General features: G+C 39.3%; 1 long non-coding RNA gene across 1 annotated transcript in view; it reads right to left on the bottom strand.

The window, feature by feature from the left end:
* Positions 1–24,072, bottom strand: part of LOC141108048 (uncharacterized) — a 663,317-nt gene that overhangs the window by 326,681 nt on the left and 312,564 nt on the right. The window lies entirely within an intron of this gene.

Below are 24,072 nucleotides of genomic sequence, written 5' to 3' on the forward strand. Positions count from 1 at the left end.
TTATTTGTTTCGATTTCGATTTTATTTCGATTTTGAAAACATAAATTTGCTTAGTTAAATTCATTTAACGTGGATGTAAACCTTGTCCTATACCCAGTGAAGTGAACAGCCTCAGATGATACACAGAGATCAAAAAAATCTCCCTGCATATCTTTTATTTGCTGTGCTGTAAATAGACAAGCTCTCTGCTTATCTATCTCCAAGTTACCTCCCCGACACAAATTTCCAGCTGCTTTTATCTCCCATGTTGGAGAGCTTGTCAGAAGTTATTATGCTGATAACAGAGGAATGGAACAGCAGAAAACACAGGGGACTTAGTGCTGTCAGAAACCACAAATCAGCCTGAGACAGAAGTACAGTTAAATCACACTTGTTTAATAACAATAAAAAAAGGTAAACAGAGTAAACATAGTCAAAACATAGCCAGAGTTCAGGAACCGGAACGTATAGTCAGACAAGGCAAAACATCAGGGAGCCAGAGATGAGCGTAGTAGAACAGCAAGCAGGATCAGGAGCCAGAAGGAATGTCAGGCAAGCAAGTCTTTAACAGGAACACAGGAGAGTGTCTCTAAAGATGTGACCAAGGCGAAGGCAGAGATCATCTGGGCTGGACTGCTTGAGTAGGCAGGACTGATGAGCAGGATATCATCAATAGGTGAGTCACTGTGGAGAGACAGGAGCTGGCAATTAGTCGACAGCTGAGCGGCCAGCTCAGAGAAGGAAGGGCTGAGCCAGCCCTGACAAGTGCTTTGGAGAGAACTAAGTAAACACTACAGATATATGTGCATAGGTCAGATTTCATGAATGGGGTTTATATACACTTCAATTTGTTTTAGGAATACGTTTCGTTTATTCAAGTTCAAACCGATTCAAATTTACCAAAATCGGTCAAATTGAACTCAATTCGAACAAATTCAGAGAATTTAAAGTGATTTACATTCCATTCAAATTCCATTCAAAATCAAATTTATTCTATTCAAAATCAGAATTTTGGAAGATGGTTATATTCTTTCTATTCCATTCTATTGTATTGTTTTTTCTATTCTATTCTATTCTTTCCTATTCTTTTATTTTCTATTCTGTTATTTTCTATTCTTTTCTATTCCATTCAAATTCAAAATTATTCTATTCGAAATTCAAATTTCGGAAAATGGTTATATTGTTATATTCTTTCTATTCTGGTCTATAGTTTTTTCTATTCTATGCTATTCTTTTCCACTATTTCATTGTTTTTATTCTATTCTTATCTATTCTATTCAAATTTATTCTACTCAAAATTTGAATCCCGAAAGATGGTTATATTCTTTCTATTTTATATTATTCTATTCCTTTATTTTCTATTCTATTTCATTCTGTTCTTTTATTTTCTATTATGTTCTGTTTTACTATATTCATTTATATGCTATTATTTTATTTTCTATTTTATTCCTTTATTTTCTATTCTATCCCTTTATTTTTTATTCAATTTTTTTCTATTATTTTATTTTGTTTTCTGTTTTGTTTTACTTTATTATATTATATTATTTTATCTTCTATTCTATTCCTTTATTTTCTATTCTATTTTATTCTATTCTGAAATTCGAATTAGATTTGAAAACTATTCTAATTTGATTAAAAAACAATTCAAATTCAAATTTTATTCAAAATGTTTGTTTCATTTTTTCAGATTAGTTTAAATTCATTACTGTTGTAATTCGGAAATGCAGATACATCCGTATTTCAGAATAGCTAAAATTTGTCCGAATTTTGATTCAGAGCAAAACTAGTTGCTCATTACTACAAGACATGAGCCTATATAGCTTTAAAAAGTTCCCGTTTGCAAGGGTGGATGATAATGGATTGGACCCTTCAATGTAAGCTTCATTTGTGAGCTTGCTCTCTCTCAGTGCTGTGAAGCCATGCCTCAGCTAAGAATAACTAAAATTTGTCTGAATTTCGATTTAGAGTAAAACTAGTTGCTCATGTCTACAAGACCCTAGGCCTTTCATCATACTGATGTCATCAGGGGGCTAGCTATGAAGCTATATAGGCTCATGTCTGGTCTTACTACATGTGAGTGGGCTTCTATTTTATGCTTTTAAAAAAATAAAAAAACAGTGAGCCATTTATAGACTCTCATTGTCTTTTAACATGTAAATACACACTGAATCATCCATCCACCCACCTAAGCTGCTAAGGTTCTCAAAGAGTAACAGTCCTTGCTGATTAAGGAGAAAGGTCTCCATCTAATGTTGGCACATATTGACCTTTTTGGTGGGGATCAGTACAAAGAAGTGAGAGTTTGCCCATAAGGGATTCATGTTTTCTACTGGCACATTTTTGCAGCACTTACCTGAGAGTAGAAATCACAAATTGTTTGGGACTACTATATTTACAATGTACTTGATGCTTGCAGCTTTAAATATTTACACACTTGTGCGTAGATAATCATATACACAACTGAGGAGACTGAGGACATATTGTAGATGTAGGACACCATGAACCTGCATGGTGCCCTGCACTCAAATTGTATTGATGCAAAGAGCAGCACTGACAACCTCACATTAGCACCGCTCTCTCCATTATTGAGCACTGCCAGGAGAATATCATAACTGAAGGAGGACCTTTCACAACACTTTAGCAAGGCAGTGGTCATCTTGGAGGTGTGTTTGGGGTCATTATTATGTTGGAATACTGCACTGCGACCCAGTCTATGAAGCGAGAAGATCATGCTCTGCTTCAGTATGTCACAGTACATGTTGGCATTCATGGTTCCCTCAATGAACTGTAGCTCCCCAGTGCCAGCAGCACTCATACAGCCCCAGACGATGACACTCCCACCACCATGCTTGACTGTAGGCAAGACAAACTTGTCTTTGTACTCCTCACCTGGTTGCCGCCACACACGCATGACACCATCTGAACCAAATAAGTTTATCTTAATCTCATCAGACCACAGTACATGGTTCCAGTAATCCATGTCCTTAGTCTGCTTGTCTTCAGCAAATTGTTTGCGGGCTTTCTTGTGCATCATCTTTAGAAGAGTCTTCCTTCTCTGACGACAGCCATGAAGACAAATTTGATGCAGTGAGCAGCGTATGGTCTGAGCACTGAAAGGCTGACCCCCACCCCTTCAACCTCTGCAGCAATGCTGGCAGAACTCATACGTCTATTTCCCAAAGACAACTTCTGGATATGACGCTGAGCATGTGCACTCAACTTCTTTGGTCAACCATGGCGATGCCTGTTCTGGGTGGAACTTGTCCTGTTAATCCACTGTATGGTCTTGTATGGTTTTGGCCACCGTGCTGCAGCTCAGTTTCAGGGTCTTGCCAATCTTCTTATAGCCTAAGCCATCTTTATGTAGAGCAACAATTCTTTTTTCAGATCCTCAGAGAGTTCTTTGCCATGAGGTGCCATGTTGAACTTCCAGTGACCAGTATAAGAGAGTGAGAGCGATAACCCCAAATTTAACGCACCTGTTTCCCATTCACACCTGAGACCTTGTAACACTTGTCACATGAAAATATATAATAAAATATTTACAATAATGTGAGGGGTGAACTCACTTTTGTGAGATACTGTATATGTATGTGCTATTGAGGAAAGGTTGAAGTCTAAATCTTGATATCAGTTATACATTGACCGCTCTTTATTAGACAAAAGGTCACATTAGATCCTAGAATTTTATATCAACACCACTTGGGAATCATAAATCATTGCAACTGATTTTCATTATTTTTCAATAAGATTTCATAGGTCTCGGAGCTCACTGTTCACTAAAAGCCTTTACTTTACCACAGGGGCTACAAATGATTGATGTTAGAGAAAAAAAAATCTAGTTTGCGAATGGACAGGCTTTGCCAAATGTATAAACAAAAATAAAATTGAAAGGTTACATTTTTCAAAAAAAAAAAACATTTATGTGCTTCTCCTCCAGACTATAAAACGTATATGAAATATGGATACATTTTTAAAGAATTCACAGCACATTCAAAGTATAACATTCTTCCATATTATAATAATTTGCCACTCATCACACATTTGCCAGCATTTGCTCTACAGTTGGAAAAATCAGATATTTACCCTATTTATAACAGGGTGAATGCATTTCCCATTTGCTAAAGAATATCTAAATTATTTGTCAGATTGAGATGATGAATCATTGTATTCTCATTAAAATAACTTTGTAAAAACTTAATTTCATATTTGTTCTAGCATCAATATGTGGCAAGATCAATGATCTGATGGGGAACCTCAAGGAGACACTACGCCTGAAACGGCTAAGCTCTGAAAAGCTTTGTTTGCCAGTGGCTAAAATGTGTAGAAGATAAAGCCTTTTGATCTCCATTAGGGATCCCAGCATTTTTAATGCATGTATTTGGTTTATTTTTAAAGCTCAACTCTGGAGATGATATCTCTTACTAACATTGGGCCAGCTTGGTACATTATTGATACCTGATCAGCCTTTGTGGAAGCTGTAAATCATTGTAATAACCCAAGCCCACGAAATGCCATCTTGTACACTTACCTCAAATATATTTTGTGGTCAAACAATGTATTTCATCTGCTAAAACAAACAAATGTCTTGGTGGGTAGCTTACCTATTGCACGTCTTGCATCTCTAAGCATGTCTTTATGTTGGAAGTGATGTTGGTACCCATAGACCAATTTTATCTGTCTCAGAAGATGACCTGATGTCTGTGTGGGCAACATCATGCTTCTTTGGCACTTGATACTGTCCTTGATTTTGATGATCTTTGATTTGTATGTCTGTGAGTAGGGATGAGTCAAACAATCCTCCGTTTGGTTCACACCAGAACATGCGAACAGACAAAAAAATTGTGCGAACATGTGGACACCGTTAAAGTCTATGGGGCACGAACATGCAAAAGTGTTCATTTTAAAGGCTCATTTTAAAGGCTTATATGCAAGTTATTGCCATAAAAAGAGTTTGGGGACCCGGGTACTGCCCCAAGGGACATGTATCAACGCAAAAAAAAGTTTTTAAAATGGCCGTTTTCTCAGGAGCAGTGATTTTAATAATGCTTAAAGTGAAACAATAAAAATGAAGTATTCCTTTAAATATCGTGCCTGGGGGTCCCCTTAGTCTGCCTGTAAAGTAGTGCCTCTTTCCCATGTTTATAACCAAAGCACCTTGTCCCCATGTTGATGGGGACAAGGTCCTCATCCCCACAACCCTTGCCTGGTGGTTGTGGGGGTCTGCGGGCGGGGGGCTTATCGGAATCTGGAAGCCCCCTTTAACAAAGGGGCCCCCCCCAATCCCGCCCCCCCATGTGAATGGGTAAAAAAAGTGTCAGAAAAGTAAAAACGACAGCAGACAGTTTTTGACAATTCCTTGCCTGTGTGCAACAGCCCTGGCCTGATGGCCTGGAGGGAGGGAGGGATGGATGGATGGGGGAGTAATAGATGGATGGATGGAGCAAGGGATGGTGGGATGGATGGATGTTTGGATGGATGGATGGATGGAGGAGGGAGGGATGGTTAGATGGATGGAACAAGAGATGGTTGGTTGGGTGGATGGAGGGCTGGTTGGATGGATGGAGGGAGGGATGGTTGGATGGATGGATGGACAAAGGAGGGGTGGTTACATGGATGGATGGAGGGATGGTTGGATGGATGGTTAAAGGGAGGGATGGTTGGATGGATGAAGGGAGGGATGGTTGGATGGATGAAGGAAGGGATGAATGGAGGTAGGTAGGGATGATTGGATAGAGGGAGGGATGGTTAAATAGAGGCAGGGAGGGATGGATGGATAGAGGGAGGGATGGATGGAGGATAGAGGGATGGATGGAGGATGGAGAGAGGGATGGATGGAGGATGGATGGAGGGAGGGATGGTTGGATAGAGGGAGTGATGGGTGAATAGAGGGATGGACAGAGGGAGGGAGGGCGGGCAGGCGGGTGGGATGGATGGAGGGAGGGATGGATGGATGGAAGGAGGGATGGATGATGGATGGAGGGATGGATGGAGGGAGGGATGGAGAGAGGGATGGATGGAGGGATGTTGGGAGGGAGGGAGGGAGGGAAGGAAGGAAGGAAGGAAGGAGGAATGGATGGGGGGGTTGAGCACTTTTATTTCTATTACAAGGATAATAAACATCCCTTGAAATATAAATAAGCATGACAGATACTCTATTGAGAGATCTGGGGTCAAAAAGCCCCCAGATCTCTCATTTACCTTTAAAAGCATAAGAAAACCTTTTTTTGACACTTTGACTTTAAAAAAATCACCCACTACCCCCTCAATACACAAGCTACTAGAAACCCACATTGCAGTTGTCCCTAAAGCGGGAAAAGAACCAATGTCGGTAATAAACTACTGACCAATCTCACTATTAAACGTTGACCTAAAAATTTTTGCAAAGATTCTGGCCAATCGCTTGCTCCCTTTTCTTCACTCCCTCATTACTAAAGATCAATTAGGGTTTATTCTGGGACGAGAAGCTCGAGACAACACCACTAAAGCTATTAATCTGCACCACTTTCTTACCACTTCAAAGAGACAAGGATTCTTTCTATCATTAGATGCTGAGAAGGCGTTTGACAGATTGGCCTGGGACTATATGAAAGCTGTTTTACACAAAATTGGTATTTAAGACTATCTGCTTCAGATCATCATGTCTCTCTACAACAGACCATCAGCATGAGTACAAGTCAATGGCTATCTGTCAAACACCTTCCTTCCCCATCTACAACGGTACAAGATAGGGCTGCCAATTATCGCCCTTGCTATTCGTACTTACACTGGAACTCTTCCTCCGACGTCTATGAGCAAACAATGACATTCAAAGCCTAGAGGTGGGGAACTACTAGTATAAATTAGCTGCATTCCCTGATGATATCTTGTTATTCCTCTCAAAACCTCAGATCACACTCCCTAACTTACTGAAAGACTTTGAGGATTTCCTTTATCGCTCCAACTTTAAAATGCACTTCAATAAATCCCACACTCTCAATGTTAATCTGCCCACCTCAATTGTCTCACAATGTCAACAGAATTTTCCTTTTACATGAAGGCAAGACGCCATTACCTACCCAGGCATTCAATTACCCACCCATTTGTCTGACCTATACTCCAAAAATTTCCAGCCAGTCTTACGTAGAATAACAGAGGATCTATGTAGGTGGAACAAACCCATCTTCTCATGGTTTGGTCCAGCAGCCACCTTGAAGATGAATGCTCTCCTACAAGCGATCCCAATATGACTACAACCCTCCTTTTTTAAGTCCTATAAAAGACTCTGTACAACCTTCCTATTAGACATGTGCAAAACCGAAAAACCATAAATTCGAAAATCCGGAAATAAGAACAAAAATCTGAAAATTCTAAAGAACGAAAATAAGAATGAAAATCCAAAAATTCAAAAATTCAAAAATCGGAAAACAAGAACGAAAATGTGAAAATCCAAAAATGTGAAAATCTGAACATTCAAAAATCCTAAATTATAACTAGCTAACTAATAATAACTAACTATTAAATTATAGGTAATGGAATTTCCTTTCAAATTTTGCTGTTAGTGAACGTAACGAACACAAATTTATCCTAAGTTACGAATTATCCGAAATAACGAATGCTGCTTCTAAATGAATTTAACGTAACAAATTAATAATAATAAATGATAATACATTTTTTTAATTTTTAAAAAAATTTAATTAAAAAAATCGAAAATACGAAACTTCGAAAAAAAATACGAAATTAGAAAATCTGAAAATTTCGAAAGAACGAAAATCTGGAATTTGAAAATCCGAAATTTGGACATCTGAAAATCAGAAAATAAGAATGAAAATCCGAAAATAATTTTCGGATTTTCAAATTTCTCATTTTTTCAAGTTTTCTAATTTTCTAAATTTCGGAAAAATTTGTTAAAGGGGTTTTCGTTAATTCAAATATTTCCGAAATGCACGGAAACTAAACAAATGGCACATGTCAACTTCCTATGGCAACACAAATTACCTAGAATTAGCTCCAATCAATTTACCCTCCCCAAAGAAAAAGGAACAATAGGTCTCCCAGATATATGCAATTAATACAGGGCATGTCATCTCTCACAGATAATAGACTGGAATGTACACAGTCAAGTCAGGGATCGGGTAACCCTTGAAGACTCCTTTTCGGCTCGATCTATAGAGTCCACCCCTTGGTTATCACCACACCATCTCCCCTCTTCTCTCAAGGACCATCCACTCATTGGTCCCACCCTGAAATGTTTTCGAGAGGCCAACTTGAAATATGACCTTTCCATGGTAGGGGGACCCATGACACCTATACGCTTCAACCCAGACTCCCCACCTGGAATATCTAACAAATTTCTACTGGGGGTAAATCCCAACCCATTCCTCTGCGCCCACCATTTAGTCCACAGCGGTAAGACTTTGGACAGTGCAGACCTTATTTCACAAGGGCCAAACACTCCCATACCATAATGGTCATACCTGCAGGTTCGCCATTTTCTCCAATCTTTAGACTGTCTCAACACAGTATCTAAACCCCTCACCCCGTATGAAAACATGTGTTCCAAGAATACACCCCAACAACATGTTATCTCCTCAATCCCCACTCTTCTCTTTCCGAACAGACCTTCTACTACAGGAAAGGCATGTGTAGCATGGCCTTTCCCCCAAAGATTGGAACCACATTTACATTCACTCAAAGGGTCTATTAATGTAACCACACAGGAAAATTCCTACAAAATCCTACTGAGATGGTACCGAACTCCTGCTCTCCTCCACAAAATTAACCTAAACTTTCCAAAAAAATGCTGGTGATACAGCCAAGATTAGGGCATGTTGTTACACATCAGGTGGGCTTGCCCCCACATACAAACATTCTGGTCTGGAGTACATTCTGTGATTACACAGGTATTGACTTACATCTTGAACTACTCACTGGCTCAATACCTTCTCTCCCCCACAAAATATATCACAAATCTCTTGCCATGCACATGGTGAAAGCAACGAAAATGTGTATACCATAGTTACATAGTTACATAGTAGGTGAGGTTGAAAAAAGACACAAGTCCATCAAGTCCAACCTATGTGTGTGATTATGTGTCAGTATTTCATTACAATACCAATACACTGGGGTACAACCCACACAACTTCAAATCTCAGAATAGTTCACTCGCCTGCAAAAAATCACTGACATGGAATAACTTATCTCTCTAGCAAAAGATTCCCCATCCAAATACAATACAGCTGCCCGGGCCTACTGGCACCATTACTGCACAACCAATCAATACAAAAGCCTCAATATTCCCTAACTTTAACCAATAAAACCAGACGAATGAGACCCACACTGATACTGCATCCCTTCCCCCCCAGGATCCCTCGAACAAGCAACAAGCCACACCAATCTAAGGAAGCTTCAAGACTGGGGGATAGCCCCTTAACCAGAGAGAGCTTGTGGGGATTCAACCTAATCTGCTCTATTCTCCCTTCCTAGCCCCACTCCCTCCTGGTTGTGTTTTTTTGTTTTGTTTTTTTCTTTCATCCTCCCCCTCTTCCCCGTTATAAACATAAACTCAGCTTTTAAAAGGAGGGCTCCATTGGCAATTGTATTAAATCCTGCCCTTGCACCTTTTATCTTTTCAACAAACCCACCTTCCCTAGACAGATACATTTGACACGTATCTACCCTCCCTCCCTCATAACATAGGGTTTGTTTTTTTCTTCTTTTTTTTTTTTTCAGGTCTTCTCCCCCATTTGAAGGCTTCAAATATTCTCCTCTATACATGATCTGGGATTGTTGTTTATTATCTGTTGTTTGAAATACACTGCCTTCCTTGTTCTTACACAATGGCAATTGCCTGTTTACGAATCAAATTTTATTGCACTAGACTGTTATTTTTTGCAATTCACCAATTGTAGTAATGTCTGAACATATGATGAATTTATGCTCACTTTGTACTTATAGAAACCTTTTATTCAATAAAACTTGTTTGGGAAAAAAATAAAATAATAATTTCTTTAAGCCAAGAACCGGAAGTGATGTCGGAGGACTCCAGTCCTCCAAGGGCATAGTGCTGAGTGGGGGCCATTTTGCCCTCACTCGACTTCCTGCCTATGCATCAGATGGATTGGATCGCTTCCTGGTTTACGGACGGCTCCGATAAACCTGGAAACTACCAGAAAACAGCGGAAGTGGGGGGGGGGGGGCACCTCTCCCGCTGCCTCTAAAAGTGATCCTGTGGCAAATCCACTGCCAGGATCACTTTTAGCAGATGCTGAATCGCACACAGAAAAAAATGATATTGGGGTTATGGCAGCTAGCTGCTGCCGTAACCCCAGTATTAAACATCAAAGTAATTACGTATTACGTAATTACTTGGTAGGTGATTTGCCATGGCAAAAGTTGTGCTAGACTATTTAAAACCAGTAATGTACAATATCTGTGTTGAATGATGGAACATATCCGTCCTAACAAAGTTGTTAGAATTACAATGATTGGGCTTGTATTGCAGCAGTGTTGGCTGTTCACACTGTAATGTATTTATCTATTGAGATGATGGTAGCCTAAAATAAATAAATAAATAAAGCCAAAACATTTTTTAAGTCTAACAGACTGAGGAGTGGTTTTCAGGTTTGCTTGCTGTTTCTGTCCTGTTGGGGGAAATCGCTTTTTACACAACTGTCCCCAATAGGAGATTTTCAATTTTTTTATTCCTTTAACAAAAACATCAGGTTTGCAAAATATTGGATTACCCAACACTTTTTGTCCCAGTGAAAATGGTCAACAGGACAAAGGGAGGATGAATCTCCCCAGTGGGATTGCAGACACAGATTAAAATTTGACAGATGATCTAAGCATTGCCTTAATCCAAAACTAAAGAAAAATTTTTGCTTTAGATGCACTTTAGTAGGCTTTTATTTATAGGCAAGACAAATCCTAAACCAGTCATGAACATTTATAACAACACATGCAAGCATTAAATGCTTTAAAAAGAATATAAAGTAACATTGTCATTCTTTAAATCATTAGAAAATGCAATTGCCCACTGCCACTGTTTGATCCAGTCATTCATAAATAGTGAAGTGGAAGAAAGTAATCCTTAACTTCCTATGTGTGGGCAATAATTTGAATTCTTCTAATTTGACAGGGATTTATTAGGAAGTCACTTACTCAAAATTCCCTGCAGCCATGACTAAAGCCTTGTACACATGATTGGATTTTCCACAGACAAAACCTCAGACTTTTGTCCAAAGGCGTGTGCCTGGATTTTGACTTGCATACAAAAGGTACACAATTGTTGGCCAACAAACACAAATGTAGTGACGTACTAGACGTACTACGAGCTGAAAAAGAGGAAGTTCAATTGTCAGGCACCACCCTTTGTGTTCCTTCTGCTAATTTCGTGTTAGTAGAAGTTTGGTGAGTGTTGATTTGCACTTTTCATTTCGCACTTTTCATTTCGCACTTTTCAGTTCATTTCTGATTGGCCCTTCGTCAACCAGCTATGTTGCGGAATCGGATGAGATAACGTGTTATTTATTATTGGCCTTGGAGTTATTGCTTTGACCCAAGTCCAGTCCAGGAACATGAGGAGGAGGATTTCTTGGACCAAAAATTGGTTACTTTATTAATCGTGACCAATTATGTCATATGCCTTTGCGCGGGAGCTCCAGGAGTATAATCAAGATGTTTTTCGGAATTATCTCCGGATGACGGACCCCTGCTTTTACTAACTCTTGGCATTGTTGACCCCCTATATTAAGAAGCAGGACACATGCATGAGGCTTTTATTTTATTTTTTGGTTGAATAATGATTTGATTTGGTATATTTTCTATATTTTTGGATGCATAGACTGCACTTTTTGGTTAAGTTCTTTTGGCAGATAGCATGTCTAATTTTATTTGTTTTCTTTTTTTAATGCACAATAAAAAAAATGTGGAGAATAACACTTGGCTATGTGTTTTACTTCAAATGACAGTTTGGGAGTAGGCAGTCACATTTTAAAAAATACATTGTAAAATTAACAAGGGGAACCAACAGTTGTATCTTTTGATCTTAAAAAATACAGGATAATGGTGTTGTGGCACTAAAAAAAAATTAACAAGCATAATAATATTATTCTTGATATCACTAGAAAAAAAAGCCTTTGAAAATTCATTTGCAATAACTCCATCAGTATCACCAGCAAAGCAGCTTCATTATTATACCATTAAAGAAGAAGAGAATGTGCGCTGCATTTCGAGATTTCATAATTTGCCATGTCACGAATGTTAATTCTACATTACAAATGCTAGTTTACAAGACCGACCGCTTCTAGCTCGTCCTTAGAGCATGCATGTTTGTACTTTGGACTTTTGTCCGACAGACTTGTGTACACATGCTCAGCAAATCCGACAACAGACATTTGTCCGCAGAAAATTTTAAAGCCTGCCATCTAACATTTGTCTGTGGAAAATCCGACAACAATTGTCCGATGGAGCATACAAACGGTGGGATTCTCCGCCAACAGCCTGTCATCACACAATTCCCGCTGGAAAATCCGATCGTGTGTATGCGGCTTTAGACTTATTCTAAGTAATGTTCTCTCCCAGCACTAGAAGAGTCAGGAACAAATGCAGGTGTTTACACAAGAATTATATGTCAAGTTAACAGGGAATCCACTGGCCTGTTGAGCTGAGTGTAGTTTCGTCTTTCCACAAAAGAATGAAACCACAGTCAAAATATCACAGCTGTTTAGCCTTTAAATATTTGCTTGGTCCCTCTAGAGAGGCATTTGGTGAGTCCACTAGGATAGGATGTGAGCCAACAGGATGTTATTTATTTACTTATTTATTTGTGATTTTCTCAGACTTACAGTTAAAATCTGTGGGGTTGATTTACTAAAACTGGAGAGTGCAAAATCTGGTGCAGCTGAGCATGTTAACCAATCAGCTTCTAACTTCAGCTTGTTCAATTAAGCTTTGACAAAAAAAAAAAAAAACTAGAAGCTGATTGGTTTCTATGCAGAGCTGCACCAGATTCTGCACGCTCCAGTTTTAGTAAATCAACCCCTGTTTGTTTTAGAAGTACACATGAGCTTCATTGAAGTGAGCATTTCTCAAACACATGTGTAGCACTACCCCCCGCAGGAGTTGCTTGAATATTTGTACCCAGGTCTCCCACTGAATAATCCACAGCGCCAGTTAAACTGTATTTTCACACTGCCAGGTGCGCACACTCTTCCGCTCGTCGTCTCCATTGACCAGTCCAGGGGATGTGTTTTTATGTTTTATTTGGAGAACTTAGATAGGAGAAGGAAATTAGTAGAATACTCCAAATTAACTATGGACAATTGAGGACAACTCTCTCTGTAGAACTGTGTAGCAGATTATCTGCAAGATCATACAGCGCCTGTATGGAATAAACAAGTCCCTTTGTAGCAGAAGAAACTCAGTGGACTTTGTATCTTCAAGACACTAGCCAGTGTCATCTTTAGCTTACACACCCAGTATTCTGACTTCTAGGACCAAGAGGGGGATTTTAGCAACACTCACAGTCTCAGGGATCCCTTTAGGGGGTCTGTACTCACAAATGTCTAGCGACAGCTTGTAGCCTCCTTCCAACTTCCAAGCGACACTCTATACCAGTGATACCAGACCAGATCCCTGGACATCCTCCTTCAGTCAGCTTGCAAAGGAACCATGAGTTGTAGCTTCAAGGTTTCGGGCCCTCAGGTCTAAAGCCGCATGGCCGCCTGTGCCGGGCAGAGGCAGCAGCCTCCTCTCCACCTGGACCTCTCTCAGAGGAAGACTGGACCCCGAGCACGTGCTCTTCAGCATTCCTTGGGGCACATTCCCCTCTAATTGGCAAGGGCTGTATATACATCCATGCTCTGACCTGCTTAGTTTCCACCCACTATCCAATATGTCTCATTACTATTGGATCAGTGTGAAATCTCCAAGACAACATGAGCAGTATCAAAGCACACTGAGCAAACTCTATCAAACAATCACAGCTCTCTGTTAAGCAGACAGCACAAACATTTGTCTGGCTGTCTCCCTGTTAAGCAGAGAAACCCAAAAACTATATTCACTTACTAGCACCTACCTAGGAGGGCTATACACATGCCATCGGAAATGTTTACACATGCCATCCTCCAATACAATTGGAAATAGATACTAATGCCGTATATTTGGACAATGTACACATTTAGCTGCTCCCATTGTTTTACAGGAGTTCTGATTAAATGCTGCACTCAGGCTTTGTCAATAAAGGTCAACAATAGCTTGACCTTATGATATATTTTACCTATGGCATATATGATACAACAGGGCCTTCTAGAGTTGAATTAGGAAGTTCTTCTCTTCCCGCCCCTAGAGCTGACGTCACCCCCAGCCGCTGGTGCTCGGCAACCTGTAGCCATGGGTGTCCAGTGCGTCCCTGTATACTGCACACTTTCCAGCCACCCTCTACATCTGAACGGATGCTTCTGTGTTGTCACATCTTTCCCTGTGCAGCGATCCTCTTGGCCCCTGGTGGGTCTGAGAAGCACTTTACAAACCAAGTGTAAGTTGCCATTTGTCTGAATAAATGTGTCTTTTTATGCTAATACTGCACTTAGAGTGGCGCTCTGTGTTTGTGTTTTTTATTGTAAATTGTTTTATTTTATTCATTTATCATGCTCATTACTAAAACAAATATAATTTGTGTACACAAAGTTAAGGTTTTTCTACAGTAATCAATTGAGGGACATAACGTCAGACCTCTTGGTATATGTCCAGCCTCTAGGAGGTTGGACACTAGGTAAATTAAAGTCACAACACAGATGGCTATACGTCTGCGCAGAGTAAGTAGGCCCAGGAGTAGCAAACAATGAGAGAAATGGAAGAAAAAAAATCTTTACCTTCTTAAAGAATCATCTAAACTATGGCAACAAGCCAACAAGAAGAAAGTACAAAAAAAAGGTGTAATCTGTGTCCTGCAAAAAAAAAGAAAAAATTGCTGGAGAAATGGAATTTGCGATTTGGGCAACACAATGGCTAAGTGGCATTTCCACCTAGCAGCACTAGGGTCGTTGGTTTAAATCCCAACCATAGCACTTCCTGCACAGAGTTTGCAAGTTCTGCCTGTGTGGGGTTTCCTCCCACACTCCAAAGCCATGCTGGTAGGTAAATTGGCTCATGTGTGTATGCATATATGCATGTGACATAGGGACCTTAGATTGAAAGCTCTTTGAGGGCAGATACTGATGTCAATGTACAATATATATGAAAAGCACTGTGTAAATTGATGGTGCTATATCAGTACCTGTAATAAATAAATAATGATGAATACAAAAATGCAATCTTCTGCCAGCATTCACTGGGGGGTGGGATAGGGGGTACAGCTTCTGACCTCTGAGATTTCAAGATTCCAAGACAATCCTTAAATACATATATGTGGAGAAAAAGCACTTGAATGAGTCATCACAGCAGTGACTTATCAGTAGAAGATTTCAATCAGACAAAGGGGGCTGCAAAGCAAGCTTTGTTCACTGTGCTGTCTTTTTTTGCTAAGCCCTAGTTGTTTGAGAAATCTTTGTCATGTAGTTATAAAACTGTGAACAAATCTTAAAATACATATAATTCACGAAAATTTTGCAGATATTTTTTAAAGCACCTTTTTATATACTCAATGGTAATATATAGTAGTATGCAGTTGTTGTTGTTATTATTATTTTATTTATTCCTATTTTCACTCACCAGCTACATTTAAGATCAATGTTTTATACATGACAGTGTTAGCATGATATCCGTAAAGCCAAGATATTGACTTTGTAGAACACAGGCATTCATGTATTTGCTTTATATGTTCTCCTCCTATAATCTCCTCACTTGATCTCTGGTAATGTATATTCATGCCTGACTGGAAGGCTCTGGAAGCTCTGGAAAGAACTTGCCTCAGAGACTTTTTATATACTGTAGAAGGTTTTATCTTCCTGTCACACTTCTATGACTGTCAAGGTCAATTAGCACATCGTGGGTTTCTGTACTGATAAAGTATAAATATACATTGCAAAAGTTAATATTTGGTCAAAGTAGAAATCCACAGATATAGTCATAGTGAAATCATGCTCTGATTGGCAATGGTTCAAATGCACATTAAAAGGAAAAATATAGTTTTTTTTTTAAACTTGCCTTTCTGGCAGTATGAACCTAATTTGGGAATGGCTTATTGCATGTAGGGCCTCCATCTGTTTAGAGGGTGAGGTCAATCCTTTATAGCCTATATCACCAAATTCCCCCATTGAGTCTCAGCATGTTTGGAAGAGGTTAGAGTTTGGTCTGGTAAGCGGAGGCTGCTGTATTTGATTTCCACAAGTAAGGTTTCTACTTCAAATACAAACTACATTCTCTTAATTTATAGATAAATCAGCCCATAGGGGCTGCTAGATTAACCGGTTTCTCAAAATAGTGCATTAAATAGTCTAGGGGATGCCTTTTTATGATTTATTGCCTGTAGATCTTGTAACAGGAGAGGGTTTGGGGTGGTATGGGATTCTCCAGAAATGATGACTTGTAACAGGAGGACACACTTCACTAGCTGAAGTTTCCCTGAGCAGACTTTAAGCCAGTAACCAAGGGGAAGTCAAAACTGAGACCCTGAAGGAGCAGTCTCAGAGAAAAAGCTACCACTGGCCCCCAAAGTAGGTCAGCACACAATCACTGGTGCTGCACACCTCCCAGCTTCCACCAGACACTCTTCAGTGGATCCTCCAAACCAAATCCTTAGCTCAAGGAGTAATTAGAAATAGGTCCCCAAACTCTTCTATAGCTGGGACCTCGATGAACATCAGCATACTCCAGCAAAGCTTCCTCAAAGGGACAGCAGCCCCACTGAGGCTGGGAAATTTCTCCAAGAACAGGGCTCCTCCAGACCCCAGGCTATTTATTATGGGGTGATTATTTTCAGGTTTTAGTTAATTGAATATATATTTTTTAGTTCTGCACTTTTTATATATTTAACACATGCTATATATGTTTAGTATCAGAACTTTTTGGCAACTTTACAGATATTCAGACCAAACTGCAGATTTTAGTTGCAGAAAATATGCCTGTAGAGTCACAGCTGGGGCCATAGACCAACCACTGTACCTCTGCAGATTACTTAGATTGCTTTGTGTATCAGGCCCTCTGACTTCAGCTTCTGTCTCAATGAAGCTCGTAAACAACAGTTGAAGGCTTCATTCATAACTATATTAGAACAATATCATGATGATGTATTTTGGTTACAAGGTGTATGTTAAACCTGCAAATGCTGGCAAAGTAACAAAGTAGTAAGGACAAACACCAGTTACCAGCTGTCCCTTATTTCTAGGGGTCATTCTGGGTTTTGAAGATTTGTCTGGGGATATCTTTGTCCTTGGAAAGGAAACAATATTTCTGTATGCTTATATTATAAGATGTTATATGTTATTGTTACCTAGGCTTTTAAAGTGGAACTAAATTCTCTCATCAAGTATAACTATTTTTAATCCTATGATATTAGCATTAGTAAATAGATAGGAAGTTATATTATATTGTTGTTAAACTTTAGTTGTTTCTTGGTTTCTGGCCTAGGCCAAAATTATATCATACATCCCAGGTGTCTTCATGAGCATTCTCAGCTAAGCACACCCTTCTGCCTGCCTAAATGCTTGAGCAGATGGATTTCAGGAAGTAAATACTACATTTATCACCTGCCTTTACTAAAGATGGTTGTGGCTAGAAATGCTGGTGGGCATTTTTCAAAGTGATTTCTCAACAGAATAAAGCATGGAGACAAGGGTGGATGGGTGAGTTTACATTGAATATTGGAATATTAAAACTGAATTAATAAGCATTTTCAGTTTGTGGTGTTCAGATACAGTTAAAGACTAGCTTCACCTCTCAAACATGTTACATCTGTATTTAGGGTGTAACACGTTCCAGCTTGTACCCCGCTCACCCCCCACCCTGTCCACTCTGACAGTTGGTGGGGGATCCTCTCCCTGTACCCACTGTCCCATTTTAAAATCAGTGTGGCTGTGTGGGGCTCCATCTGCACAGCCACATCATTCATGCACAGAAATCCATGAATGAAGAAACTACAAGTTCCATCCAACATTTTTTAGTTCTCAATAGACTGCGAGAGAGCTTATGAGCACTCTCGTAGTTCATTAACACTCCCTCCGGCTTTCTAACAGAAAGCCCATACAGAGGTATGGACAAGAATGTTGGAGGATGTGTCTGTGGGAGCCTGACATTGCACTCACAATCCACTGAATGTGAGTGAAATGCTTTGCAGGCTCCTGTAAAAAAATAAAAATAATTTATAAAATAAATAAATAAATAAATAAATGCACATTTTTTACTCTGCAGTAATATGTTCATTTTTTTTTTTTTCCTGAAAGGTGAAGTTTAAGTTTGATATTATCCTTTAAATTCTGCTTTAAGTTTGATACGTGTTGAAAACTTGCACAACATATATAATACAATAAAAATGTATACTTCAAAAAGTAACAATATATTTAACAATCTTTTGTCCACTGAGATAGTATTTTACATGATAACACCAAATCAGTGTGAAAACACCAAATCAGCAAAAATTTTATTTGATAAATGCAATTACCATGTTTTCCCGAAAATAAGACCTACCCCGATAATAAGACCTACTGTGATTTTCGGGGAGGGCTGCAATATAAGCCCTACCCCAAAAATAAGCCCTAGCTTAGGTTGGTTGTGCAATGCTACAGTCCACTCTCATGCACTAGAATATGTTGTGGAGGGTGTGTGTTTCTGTGATTCTGTGAGTTGTATCGGTTACCTTAGGTGTGGCGCCACTTGGCGCTCAGCTGATCTCATCTTCTCTCAGCTGTCAGTGGGGAATCTCGGCCCCCTCCCTGCATTGCTCAGAGTGGGGAAGACAGCTTGGGGCGGGACATGGAAGCGCTGAGCAGGGCTCAGCTGATCTCCTCTTCTCTTGGGTGTCAGTGGGGATCTCCGCCCCCTCCCTCTGCACTAATCATAGCTGTGGAAGATGGCTCAAGTGGCCAATTGAAGCAATGAGCAGGGCGCGGCTGATCTCCGCTGCTCTCCTCTTCTCCCGGGTGTCAGCGGGGGAACTCGCACCCCCCCGCTGCAGTGCTCGGAGCAGTGGAAGATAGCTTAGGCTGGCCATGGAAGAAGATATTTGCACAGTTGCATTGCAAAAACACACTCCTTTTGCATTATGTGATCCTGTGATAGAGGGGATTTTGGCATTTTGCAACCACTGGGAAGACAGCACATTGCATGGCAAGCCCTACCCTGAAAATAAGCCCTAGTGTGTTTTTGGCTGGCAAAATTGATATAAGACCGGGCTTATTTTCAGAGAAATACAGTATGTAGCGAAGTGTTAGTAAGCCAAGATAGACCAAGCTTACAAATTAAGTCCCAGAAATAAACAAGCAATCAGTGTACGCTTACAGACACTGCATAAGGGGGTTCAGCATAAAAATGCACTGAATAAACAGATTTAGCCAGACAGAACCTTTATATATTTTTTTGTAGCATCGCTTTTTTCTTCTTCCTTGTTGCCAGAACTGTTCAAGGTCACCAGTGGTGTATCTTAGCTTTGGAGCATTAAATCTCTACAGAGATCCTACAAAACAAATAGTTTTAATCTTTTCTTTCATTTTGAGATCCATCTTGCCCACATGCACTGTGAAAATGTAATTATTCTGCATGGCAGGATGCAGGCAACTATACATGTTGGATACAAATAGGGATGCAGAATGTCAGAGCTGATGAACACTGTGCCAGCTATGTGCAGGCCGGGCGAGTAGAGGTTTTTCTTATGATAAAAGGTAATGGGTGCGATTTATTTTTTCTTTTTTTCCTCTGCCTGGGGACACTGGTGAAGGATTTAGATTTTTCAATACAGTGCACTTATCCTTTATTGTGATTGAATATCCTCACTAAAAGATTAAAACATTTGTTGGCTGTTACCTTCAATTGCTGCCCCCACTAAAACACTGTATTGCTAATGGGATAATTAGCAACAAGTGATTCAAGCAAAACTATATTTTTGGTCCATTTTATTTAAATTTTTGTTTACAGGTTTATAAAAAATATATACCGGTATTTGCTTTTTTTTGTAAAAAAAAACAAATATTTATTTAAATCTTTAATAAAGCATGTCTCTATGCTTGAATCCAACTGTGCACACTGACATTTCTAGTAATGGAGCACAGAATTATCTTTTTACTTACTACCAATGCAGATTAAAGATTGTTCACCTATATTCACTTTCAAAGTGAGATCAAGCTAGTAAAAGTAAATTTTTGGGATATTTATTGTGAACTAGATTGGGTTTTTAAATTGAACACCTAGTAACTCTCACTTTGCTAGGAGAACAACCTCCTTTAGTAAAACAACACCTTGTCTTCATAGCAGAGTTATGCTGTGTTTGTGACCTGAACTCCTTCTACTTAGGTCTTTTCGCACACATTGGTAAAAATAAGTTATTTGCAGCTCCAGAGTAGCAAACATACATCACTTGCAGACTGCAAAAGAAAAAAAAATGAAATACTTGTATGTTTGTTAAATAAAAAAAGTATTTTTTACATTTCAGCATGATCCATAAAGAGAACACACTGGCTTGCACTATACACTCCCTATAAATCTTTCAATAGCAAGAGCTTTAAATTGTTCTTGTAGTCCTGGCCTAAAATAATTGAAATTTTACACAATATCTGAATGCTAAAATCTTGTCTCTTCTCTGGGATCTAAAGTAAGAATATTAAAATAAGTCTGATTGTTTTTTTTTTCCTGACTCCTGACTGGAGAGATAATATATTCTCTTCTCAGTTTTGAAATATATGTGTAGTTACAGCTAAAGCTGAATTCAATTTTGTTCTTTTAATCCAAGGAAAGTAGAGTACATACTGCAGATAAACTGAACATTTGCTAGGCTTTTTCTGAGTTGTGAAAGTTAAGGAGAACGGATATACTTTTTGAGATCAAAAGTAAAATTATTTGTAAGAAATGTAAAATTGAAAGCTAGAAATGTTAGCAGTGTGAAAACATGAATCATTCTAATGTGTCAGTAAGTGCATGGAAAAGGCTGAATGACCATGATATCACAGCTCCTCCTAGCGTTCAAGTGTTGGAAGCCTACACCATGGTAGATTCTGGATTTGAGGTCCTATAACATGTGTCACAGGCTCAAAAAATGCAAGTGACAACACAGAAATCAAATATTTACATGCTTAATTGCAGTTTTCTTTATTTTCACAAATAATTTTTTTTGTTCTTGTTACCTTATGAGTTTATGTGAAATCTCCATTAATAGCTGTAAAATATTGTAATTAGGAATATATATCATTTAGCTTGTATCTATGCAGGCCGCAATATATTATCTTCACATATATCTTGGAGTAGATCAGACAAGTTGGTGCTCAAGCTTTTGTGTACAAACAATGGGTTTCAAACTTCATTGTTTTACACATACTCACTTCAAAGGATCCCATGCTGGGATATGCAATGAAGGGAGGCCCACCCCGGAATCAATACTTAACTTCCCAGGAACATTCTCCTGCTCAGAATAGTCACTAGGATTTGCATTAAAGGGGGCTGACTTATGCAATGTATAGGGAAGCTAACCAATCAGAAGCCACGCTATGCCAACCAATGAGGCATCAGTCTGTATTGATATACACAGACTAGATGGGGGGAAAACTCTCTTTCTGGGAGAGCAGCCATTAGAATGGAACCTTGGTGAGAAACGGGTAATTATGGGAAAGGTCGGCCCTTTACTTTTGTACCAATTATGTTTGTAGATTAATGTTTTAAGGAATATACTTTGTATTCCTTCATGTAATTCTCTTATTTTAACCTAATATGTCCTACCTTGGTGTAGACTATAGATAGATGGTTGTGTATTAGATAGACTTTCAACTACTTACCAATAAATGTCGTTATTGTGTTAAAGCTTTCACTCTTGGTCAAAGAATTCCCATTTAACCCACATCATATCTTTGAGATATTCAATCTTAAATATAATAACTGGGTAACATTCTCTTGTAATACCAGTGTGCCTTTGAATTTGCTATAAAATTTGACTAGTCAATTCCCTAGCAAAGCCGACTCCCTCCTTGCACATTATAGCCATCTCCTTTTCTGGGAGTGTCTAAATACTTTCTGTTCTGGTCAAGGTCCTTTACCCCACCTTTCACCTCCATACATAACCTTTTATGTAGATGCTGGGAAGGAGCAAAGAGGCTGCTGACATCACACTCAAGATTGCAGAGCCCAGCTGCTATTTTAGGGACTACACAAGGGAGGCTTTTACATAAATGTAAATACAGTAAAACCTTGGATTGCGAGCATAATTTGTTCCAGAAAAATGGTGGTAATCCAAAGAACTTGTATATCAAAGCGAATTTCCCCATAAGAAATAATGGAAAATAAATGATTCGTTCCACAACTATTTATTCATAGGTCCTTCAGTTTATAGTCCATATAAAAAGATTATAGCAATGTGATAGGTTGTGTAACCATAAAATGACTATCCACAAATGGAAGCCTCCACAAGGGGATTAGAAGCAAAATCCAGCAGGAGCTACAAAGTATAAAGGAGAAGAGAGGCGCCTCTAAGTGTAGCATTATGTTGCTAAATGTTGTACCTTCATTAAATGTAACCATATTGCTACATTTAGAGGTGCCTCTCTTCTCTTTTATACTCACTGTGACATGACGCTACTTGTATGTCAAGACCGCTTGTATATCAAGTCAAAATTTATTTAAAAACAGGGCTGCGGAAATTAACAATTAATTCCTTGATTAATCGTTGATTTTTTTTATCGATCAAAATTTTTTTGATCAGTAGGCTGCCTGCCCAGGGGCCGCTTTGGGCCAAGCTGTGGCTGCAGCGCAGAGCTCCGCTCCCTCCTCCTCCACTATATGTCATACACAGTCTGCGGGCATCTCCCGCTGTGTGTCTCCGAGCTGAGTGTGAAAACTTTGACCGCGCTGTGAGAAAAGTCCCGCCCTCCTCCTAGATCAGCTCGTGTGATAGATGCAGTGTTCTGTCTATCACACGAGCTGATCTAGGAGGAGGGCGGGACTTTTCTCACAACGCGGCCAAAGTTTTCACACTCAGCTCGGAGACACACAGCGGGAGATGCTCACAGACTGTGTAATCCAGGCACAGGCACTGACTACAGTGAGGCTGCGATCATGGGCATGGTGAGACTGCATTATGGGCACGGTGAGACTGCATTATGGGGACGGTGAGACTGCATTATGGGCACGGTGAGGCTGCCATTATAGGCAAGGCGAGGCTGCAATTATGGGCACGGCGAGGCTGCAATTATGGGCACGGTGAGACAGCATTATGGGCATGGTGAGACAGCATTATGGGCACGGTGAGGCTGCGATTAAGAGCACGGTGAGGCTGCGATTATGGGCACGGCAAGGCTGAGATTATGGGCACGGTGAGGCTGCGTTTATGACGTGTGATGTCCTAGCAATGCCCCGCTATGTCCGGCTTCGGCCGTTGCCATAACAACAGTGCTAAATCAGCTAAAAGTAATTGGATCTGTATGTGCATTATAATTAATGGAAATTAGTCGATAAATCGATTGAAAAAAATCAATTAATCGAACACGAAAATTTTAATCAGTAACAGCCCTATTAAAAAATGTTGCATGTCTTGCAAAATGTTCTCAAACCAATTTACTCTCAAACCAAGGTTTCACTGTATAATCTTATTGAAAGATTGTTGTTGGAAATGAATGATCCTAAACCACAGGACATCAATTAAAAAAAAATAGTTGCTGAAAGTTATTCACATCACTGATAGCAGTGCAATGTTTTTTAAGAAATTTACATCCTGCAGTTTGACCACATTAATATGTGCTTTCATGCACATTAAAATAAACAGCAATGCACATGCTCATCTATGATATATCCAAAACATGAAAATAAAACATTTTAACAAGAAAAAAGGAAAATACAAAAGAAAATATGAAAGAAATTGAAAATACTTTAATGGCATTATGTTGCCAAGTGCTTGGCTAAGAATTGAACGTGAGAGAAACACTGGCAGCAGCTGCTGCCCTTCGGTGCTGAACTAGTTAACAGCTATATCAGCAAGAAGAG

Source organism: Aquarana catesbeiana, linkage group LG01 (genome assembly GCF_042186555.1).
Source record: "Aquarana catesbeiana isolate 2022-GZ linkage group LG01, ASM4218655v1, whole genome shotgun sequence".
Taxonomy (NCBI): domain Eukaryota; kingdom Metazoa; phylum Chordata; class Amphibia; order Anura; family Ranidae; genus Aquarana; species Aquarana catesbeiana.